This window comes from Culex pipiens, chromosome 2 (genome assembly GCF_016801865.2).
Source record: "Culex pipiens pallens isolate TS chromosome 2, TS_CPP_V2, whole genome shotgun sequence".
Lineage (NCBI taxonomy): Eukaryota > Metazoa > Arthropoda > Insecta > Diptera > Culicidae > Culex > Culex pipiens.
Window position 1 is genome coordinate 154,949,460 of NC_068938.1, and position 7,044 is coordinate 154,956,503.

General features: G+C 38.6%; 1 long non-coding RNA gene across 1 annotated transcript; it reads left to right on the forward strand.

Annotated features, from left to right (window-relative positions):
• Positions 1-1,201: 1,201 nt before the first annotated feature.
• LOC120425285 (uncharacterized) lies at positions 1,202-3,836 on the forward strand. Its single transcript, XR_008212241.1, has 3 exons — positions 1,202-1,274; positions 1,343-1,509; positions 1,570-3,836. It is a non-coding gene; the product is annotated as an uncharacterized LOC120425285 (long non-coding RNA).
• The last annotated feature ends 3,208 nt before the right edge of the window (positions 3,837-7,044 follow it).

The following is a 7,044-nucleotide window of genomic DNA, read 5'->3' on the forward strand; positions in this document are numbered from 1 at the left end:
CCATTTCTGATCACTTTTTTTCATTTTAATGCAAATTTTTTTTTTGACAAGACAACTTTTTTTCGATGGATTAACTATGGTCCCCTTGGAACGAGCTGTCAAGTAGCAGCTTTTCTGTCAAGAAGGACCGCGAGATTAATTTTTCAAAATTGATTTAAAAATCCATTTTAAACTCTTTGTGGTCGTACAAAGGGTCATTGTACTCAGAAAAATAAGTTTTATCGCTGTAAACAATAATATCAGCAATCTAAGCTTCATTTTAGGACCCAATTTGCTACCCTAGCGATTGGAATGGCGGAGTTTTTACAAGGTGGCTAATTTGGCTTTAGTCGAGTTTTTTTATCGTTGTACATAAAAATTGACAAATGCTTTAGGACAAAACTTACACCCTTACCAAAAATCATGATTTTTTGAGTCCCAAATCCTCGCCCAAATCCCACTTTTCATACGATTTTTTGAGTTCAGGTACTACAGCCATAAAAATGGTTATATGGGTTAAACTGAAAAAATCGTATGAAAAGTGGGATTTGGAACTCAAAAAGTCATGATTTTTGGTAAGGGTGTAAGTGCCCTTTTGAAATGTTAGGTTTCATTGATCAACTCTGGAGTTTTTTTTTTAAAGGTCCAATAAACCAAATTTCCAGTTTTTGCTTTTTGGGTGTTTCTGAAACCGCCTTGAGTCAGGGGTATTGAAAAACACCCAAAAAGCAAAATCTGAAAATTTGGTTTAGGTCAGAACTCTATTGTTCAACTTACTGAATTTAACAACCTTCTATCCTGTCAGTCGAAGCGAAAGAAAATCGAAATTTTATTCGGCACATTCTGATATGCATCGGTAGCGAAAGCAAGCCAGAGAGGGCGAAAAAAGCCCCAAGAAAACGTCCCCTCTCTTTTGTTCTGCCGTTCGTAAAGCTGTTTCTTGACCCCCTTTCTTTTGAAAGCATACCCAATCAAACCGTTCTCCGCTTGACGGGTTCATTCCGCTTCGAATTCCGCTTCGAAAATTGCTTCGAAATTTTCTAAACGGAATCTCCGGTTGGACTCCGTTTAGATTCCGTTTGAGCCATTTTAGCACAATAGTGACATCTGCTGGTGTACGACAGAACTGCAATGACATTTCGCCGCGTTTCGCCGAAGCGGTTTTCTTGTTGATTTTTGGCAATCAAATGTCAAAGTGTTAGGAAAAAATAAACAGGAAAACTTGTTCGGTCCTGTTTTCATTTGCGCCATGTGGTTTTCGAAAAAAACATTTTTGCTGTGAAAAAAATGAACTGGTGAGTTCCGCTGCGTTTCTGAGGTTTAGGATCATTCACCAAAACAGTTTATTTCGTGTTTTCATCAGTTTTTCCCGCACTATCCACAAATCGAAGTGCCTTTTTGGGGGAACTGATCGACTAGCTGCTGCACAACAAACCGTTGGAACCAGTCAGTTGAACCACCTCCCAGCTCACAAAGGCGCGGACATCGAGGATTTACACTGGTTGTTGGTGTTCCGGAATAGAATCGACGGTAGTGCTCTGGAGATATAACCTCATCAAAATATATATTAAATTAACTCTCCATTTCTAGACACAAGCCATTTTGTATGAGCCGGATGCTGGACAAGGTCAGAGCTGGATCCGGAAGTGGAACTCCGATGGGCGGAAACCAGAACAGTGCTTAGGCCAACGGAACCTGAATGAATTCGGCCGCCAAGAACCTAAACCGGGATTTGCTGCAACAGCGAGGATCGTTTCCAACTAAAATCTCCAACCCCGTTCCGTACCAGAGGCAACCAGCAGCAAAATGGTCCCCCGAAGGCCAATGTCATCAATGATGAGAAGCTGATCTACTGTGCATCAATGGCAACCGTGTCTTAACCGCAGACATATAGCCCCAGACCAGCAAAGGCCTAGAAGGTACAGCGAGAACTCTTTCCGAACGCTGTCGGGCGCATCCACCTCGACTTCTACGGACTTTCGATGGACCATCGCATTCTTCACGAGCGGCCAGAAACTTGGTACCGGCTGGTCTAAGAGATGACTGGCCGAATTATCTTCACCAGTACAACAACAGCTGCTCTGAGCCGCAAGTGTAAGTGATTTTGTTCGTTTGTTATATTTACATATACTTATATCACAGACTTATGTCTGTGCTTATATGTTTAAAGTTTTTCTTTTGATTTAATGTTTAAACAAATATTTAAGTCTGTATAGCAATATGCATGATAATGTTTTAAAAAGGCTTTCCTTCTGATTTCAAACACTTGATTTGATTAATTTGTTTGTAGCATAAAATCATACATTTCAAGTCAACACTTGATAAAAATCTAAAAATTAGAAATTTACGAATATTGACTGTTGGAAATTAAGAAAATTTAAAATTTCAAATTTGGAAACCTAAAAAAAATAAATTTTTAAATTGAAAGATTTGAAATTCTAAAGGTTGGAAATTGAAAAGTTGCAAATTGAAAAAAAATTGTGCTATTTGAAAATTTTAAAATTTAGGCATTTTGAGCATAGAAAATAAGGAAATTTGTAAAGTTGGAATTTTGCAAATATAATTTTGAAACATGGACATAGATTAATTTGTGAATTTCGAAAATTTCCAATTTCTAAATTGCAATTTGGAGATTTGTAAACTTAGAAATTTTTCAACATGAAAATTTGTGAGATTAAGAAATTTTGAGTTAGTTAAACTGCAAACTTAGAAATTTTTAAAGTAGACAGGTTGAAAATTTTGTTATCTTACGATTTTGCAATTTGAAATTAAAAATTTGTAAATATGAAAAATCTAAAATTTGACAATTCTAAAATTCTGAAAATTTATTTTTTTAATTTTAGTATATTTCAGGGGCGCCGACTTTGGGGGGGCACAGCACTTTTTGCCCCCCCTAAAATTTGGCTGGGGGGGCAGCCCATACATTGTGCCCCCCCAGAAATTTTGGAAGTAAAATATTCTTATTTCAAATAAAAAAAAAAACAGAAATAATTGAAAATAATATCTAAAACTTAAATGGAACATTGTTTGTACACACTGATAGAATTCTTGTAAGCGAATCCGCAAAATAGTTCAAAAACATTTGTTGTTTTCGAAACATATTAAAAATTCCCCACAATCAACATTCTCAATCTTGTTTTGATAAATTATCTTTTTCTTGAAAAAAGGGATTCCACTTGAAAAAAATCTTATCACATCGTAATAAAATTATTAAAATTCGTGATATACAATAAACTTTAACATCTAATCGCCAGTCTTACCTATCGATTCCAAAAACAACCGTGCCCCCCCAACATATTGGACTAGTCGGCGCCCCTGGTGAAATTTTTAAAATTTGGGTACGTACTAAAAAAATTGAAGTAAAGAAATTACGAATTACAAATTACGAATTACGAATTACACACATCCCCACAGACATTTGTTCAGAATTTGATTCTGAGTCGATAGGTATACGTGAAGGTATATCTAGGAGTCGTATTTAAGAAGTTCATTTTTCGAGTGATTTTATAGCCTTGCCTCAGTGAGGTGAGAAAGGCAAAAAATAAAAAAGGATGATAAAAATAAAAATTAAAAAATCAGATATTTAAAAATTTCAAAAATGGAAATTTGAAATTCTGAAAATTAGCAAAGTTGTAATGTTGAAATTTAATTTTTTTGTTTTTGAGATTAAATACGAATATTTGAAAATTCGTAAATTTGGGAATTTAAAATCTGGAACTTTGAAAATTGTAAATTTGATAAAATCTTGAGAAAATTAAATTGGAAACTGAGATTTTTTTTAAGTAAATGATGGGAAAATGATTGTGACCATGACTTAACGAAAATAATGGACTAAATGAAAAGAATGCCTGGTATAAAAAAAACGAAAAAAGTAATAAACTCCAAAAAATTTTAAATTAAAAAAAAATAAAATTGAATTATTCAAACATTTTACCATTAAAAATTCGAAATTGAAACTCAAAATTTGTATAGTTCGAAATTGAAACTTAAAAAAATTGAAAGGCTGAAATCTCAAAATTTGAGAAATTGTAATTCAAAAAAATATAAATTCAAAAATCGTTTGCAATTCAAACAATATTGCGCATTTAAAAATTCTTAACTTGCTATGTTCAAAAAAATTAAATACTTACATTATTAAATTCTTGACTTTTTTACTTCTTAAATTGTTAAAATCTTAAATTGATATATTTTTTAATATTCTACACTGCTTAAGTTCTGTAATTTTAAAATACTTAATTTTTTTAATTCTTGGCTTATTAAATTCTATATTTTTTAATACTTAAATTCCAATTTTTCAGATACTTTGCGTTGCAGGTAGTCTTAGTTATACATACACTCAACCCCCGGTGGTTGGTCACTTTTTCGTTTGACACTTTTTTAGAAAAAAGCAAAACTGCACGAATAGAAGTGCAGGATTTGTAAATTTTCAAATTCTTAATTTCTATAACTTAGAAATTCTTTACTTCCTAACTTCTTGAATTCTTATTTTCTGAAATTCCGGAATTCTTTAGTTGGTCAATTTTTTAACTTAATATTTCTTTAATTTTAAGATTCACCCTATTACACTATCAGCCAAATTCTTATAATTTAAAATGATGTTCCATGGATTTTTTAACTAAGAGATTTTTTGAATTGAGGAATTTGAGTAAATTACACTTTTCTAATTACTTTTTTATTTCTTTTTTGTTTTTCTGCGATGTGATGAGCTCTACGTTATGGAGTACTTTTGGACAGGTAAGAATTTAATAATATGAAATTTAACTGTAATCTAAATCTATCCTTCTTATTTAAGACCCGTGAATGAACCAGCTAAGCAGAACGAGCCAGCGAGGAACTGAACCATCCGTTTACGACACTTGCTCATCTGGTGGACTACGCGGATTGAAACATCGTGAAGGCGTTGTTGGAGGATGGCCGCCGAACGCACTCGAGGGTTGACACGTACAACCTACTATCCTGACGGAAACTATTCGAATGGACGTTGCCTGGCCCCAGAGCGGGGGTCGGCAGGTTGAGATCTTGGAATCGTGGTAACGCCAGTCGGGGCCGCACACATTTGGTCGTTTTTTTCGCCACTACGCGATGGTGGCCACCATCACTTCCAATCGCTAGAACTGGAGGAGTTGGCTCGGGAAATGTTCAAATTTGTTATCTGAAGCGAGGTCGAGGCGCCAGACGTGAAGAAGTCATTCAAGCAGCAAGTGGCAACGAGCATGTGCGGTGCTGGCAACAGCCGTGGAATGTCCTCGACGAACCAGTGTGGGAGGTTCCGCCAAATCACTGACTTCCGGCAGCAGTTCGTATCATCTTTTGCGGTATCAGCGCAGTTGGCAGCAGCAACAGCAACATCCGCAACAGGACCACACCAGCGTGATTAACAGTGGAAGTCATATTTGTGGCGCGGGAAGTGACAGCAGTAGTCCCGGAAGGCAGATGAAGAGCACGGTGGTGGCGTCAACGTCGACAACCTGTATATCAAATTCGAACATCACGCGTGTCAATCCTGGAAGAAGCGCCATCCTCCACGACGAACCAAACGCTGCACGTGTCCAAGCAGGAACCGAAGGAGTTTGTGACGTACGAATATCCCCAAGTGGACAAACGCTACTCGCGGACCCCGCCCGCATCGTTCTCGTACTACCTCAATGGCCACAAGCGGGAATCGTCCACCGTGTACATGCCTTCGTCGTCCTCTTCCGCAGCCGATCTGAGCATGACGGGAAGCGGAAGCAGCATGACAGAAGCAAACCGTAGTAGCCGCCCGCCTCAAGAACACGCCAACCTTCGTCGCGGGAGACAGTTTGTCGGCTTCGTCGTTCGTCGCGCTCCGGTCTAGCGGCAGCATCAACCCAGCTCGAACAAGCCGCCGGGAAGTTCACCGGGAGCAATTCTGCCTCAACAGGACATTAACGTCGCCCAGGGTGATATCTACCGGCGGTCGCGTTTGTGTCTCAGGCGCCGTTCCAGCCGGTGGTGTCACCGCCGGTCCAAAATGTTTCCAGCAGGCAGGTTCTTCCAGCGCACCCGCTGCCGGCCTACCTCCCTAATTCCGACGCAGTACAGCCAGTTTGATCCGCTGAGCCCGGCCCGACGTTTGATTCGGCGTACCAGAAAGTGTACCCGCTAGAGGTCCGCTTCGAACTGGTCAACCTATAATGGTGCTGCACGGCGACGTCGATGGCCAGGGATCCGATGTGTTGACCGGGGCCGCCAAGAATGACGTCGCAATGGAATGTCCGAAGAATACTAACTTTAAGTTCTTTATGTTCATTGAAAATGGATAATTAAAAATAAGAGGACCGGGGCTGGGTTTCATTTAACGACAAATTTAAAGAAAATTCGCAATACGCAATTTTCAGTGTAAGAACGGGCAAATTTCAAGCAAAACAATGCCAAAGGGCCGTTGTGGGTTTGTAAACAAAGAGTGTGTCCTGCTCACGCTAGAGGATGTTTACATCTGGCATGAAAGGGATACACTCTTTGTTTACAAACCCACAACGGCCCTTTGGCATTGTTTTGCTAGATTTAAAGAAAAGTAAATAAAACTATTTAAGAATAAGAAAATAAATAAATAAATCTCTCTGATTGAATTCCAATTCGCTTTGGATTCAACCAAAACAAGAAAGAAAACCAGCAACCAAAAATAAGAAGAAGAAGCACCTGTCAAAAGCAACCCGTCCATTCCGTTTCGATTCCGTTTGAATTCCGCTTGAACCGATTTGCGGCGAAAACTCAAACGGAACCGGTTGTTGCGTTTGAAACGGAATGCGGTTTAGAATCTAAAACGAACACTGTTTAGAATTCGAATCGAACTTTTTTCGCTCAAGCGGAATTCTAAACGGAATTCAAACGGAACGCTCTGAGTGGGTACCGGCCTTAAACTAGAAATTTGCTAATGCTAACGCTTCTCTTAAAATCTCTCAACCGCGGTCACCCCACCCCTGCGCATGTGTTTGTTTACCCGGCATTTTCGCGAACCGGTTCACCGCGTTTGTGTTGGTGACGACCGTTCATCGCAGCAGCCGTCTCTTTCGCTCCGCGAATCGAACTGTCAAAAGAAAATTA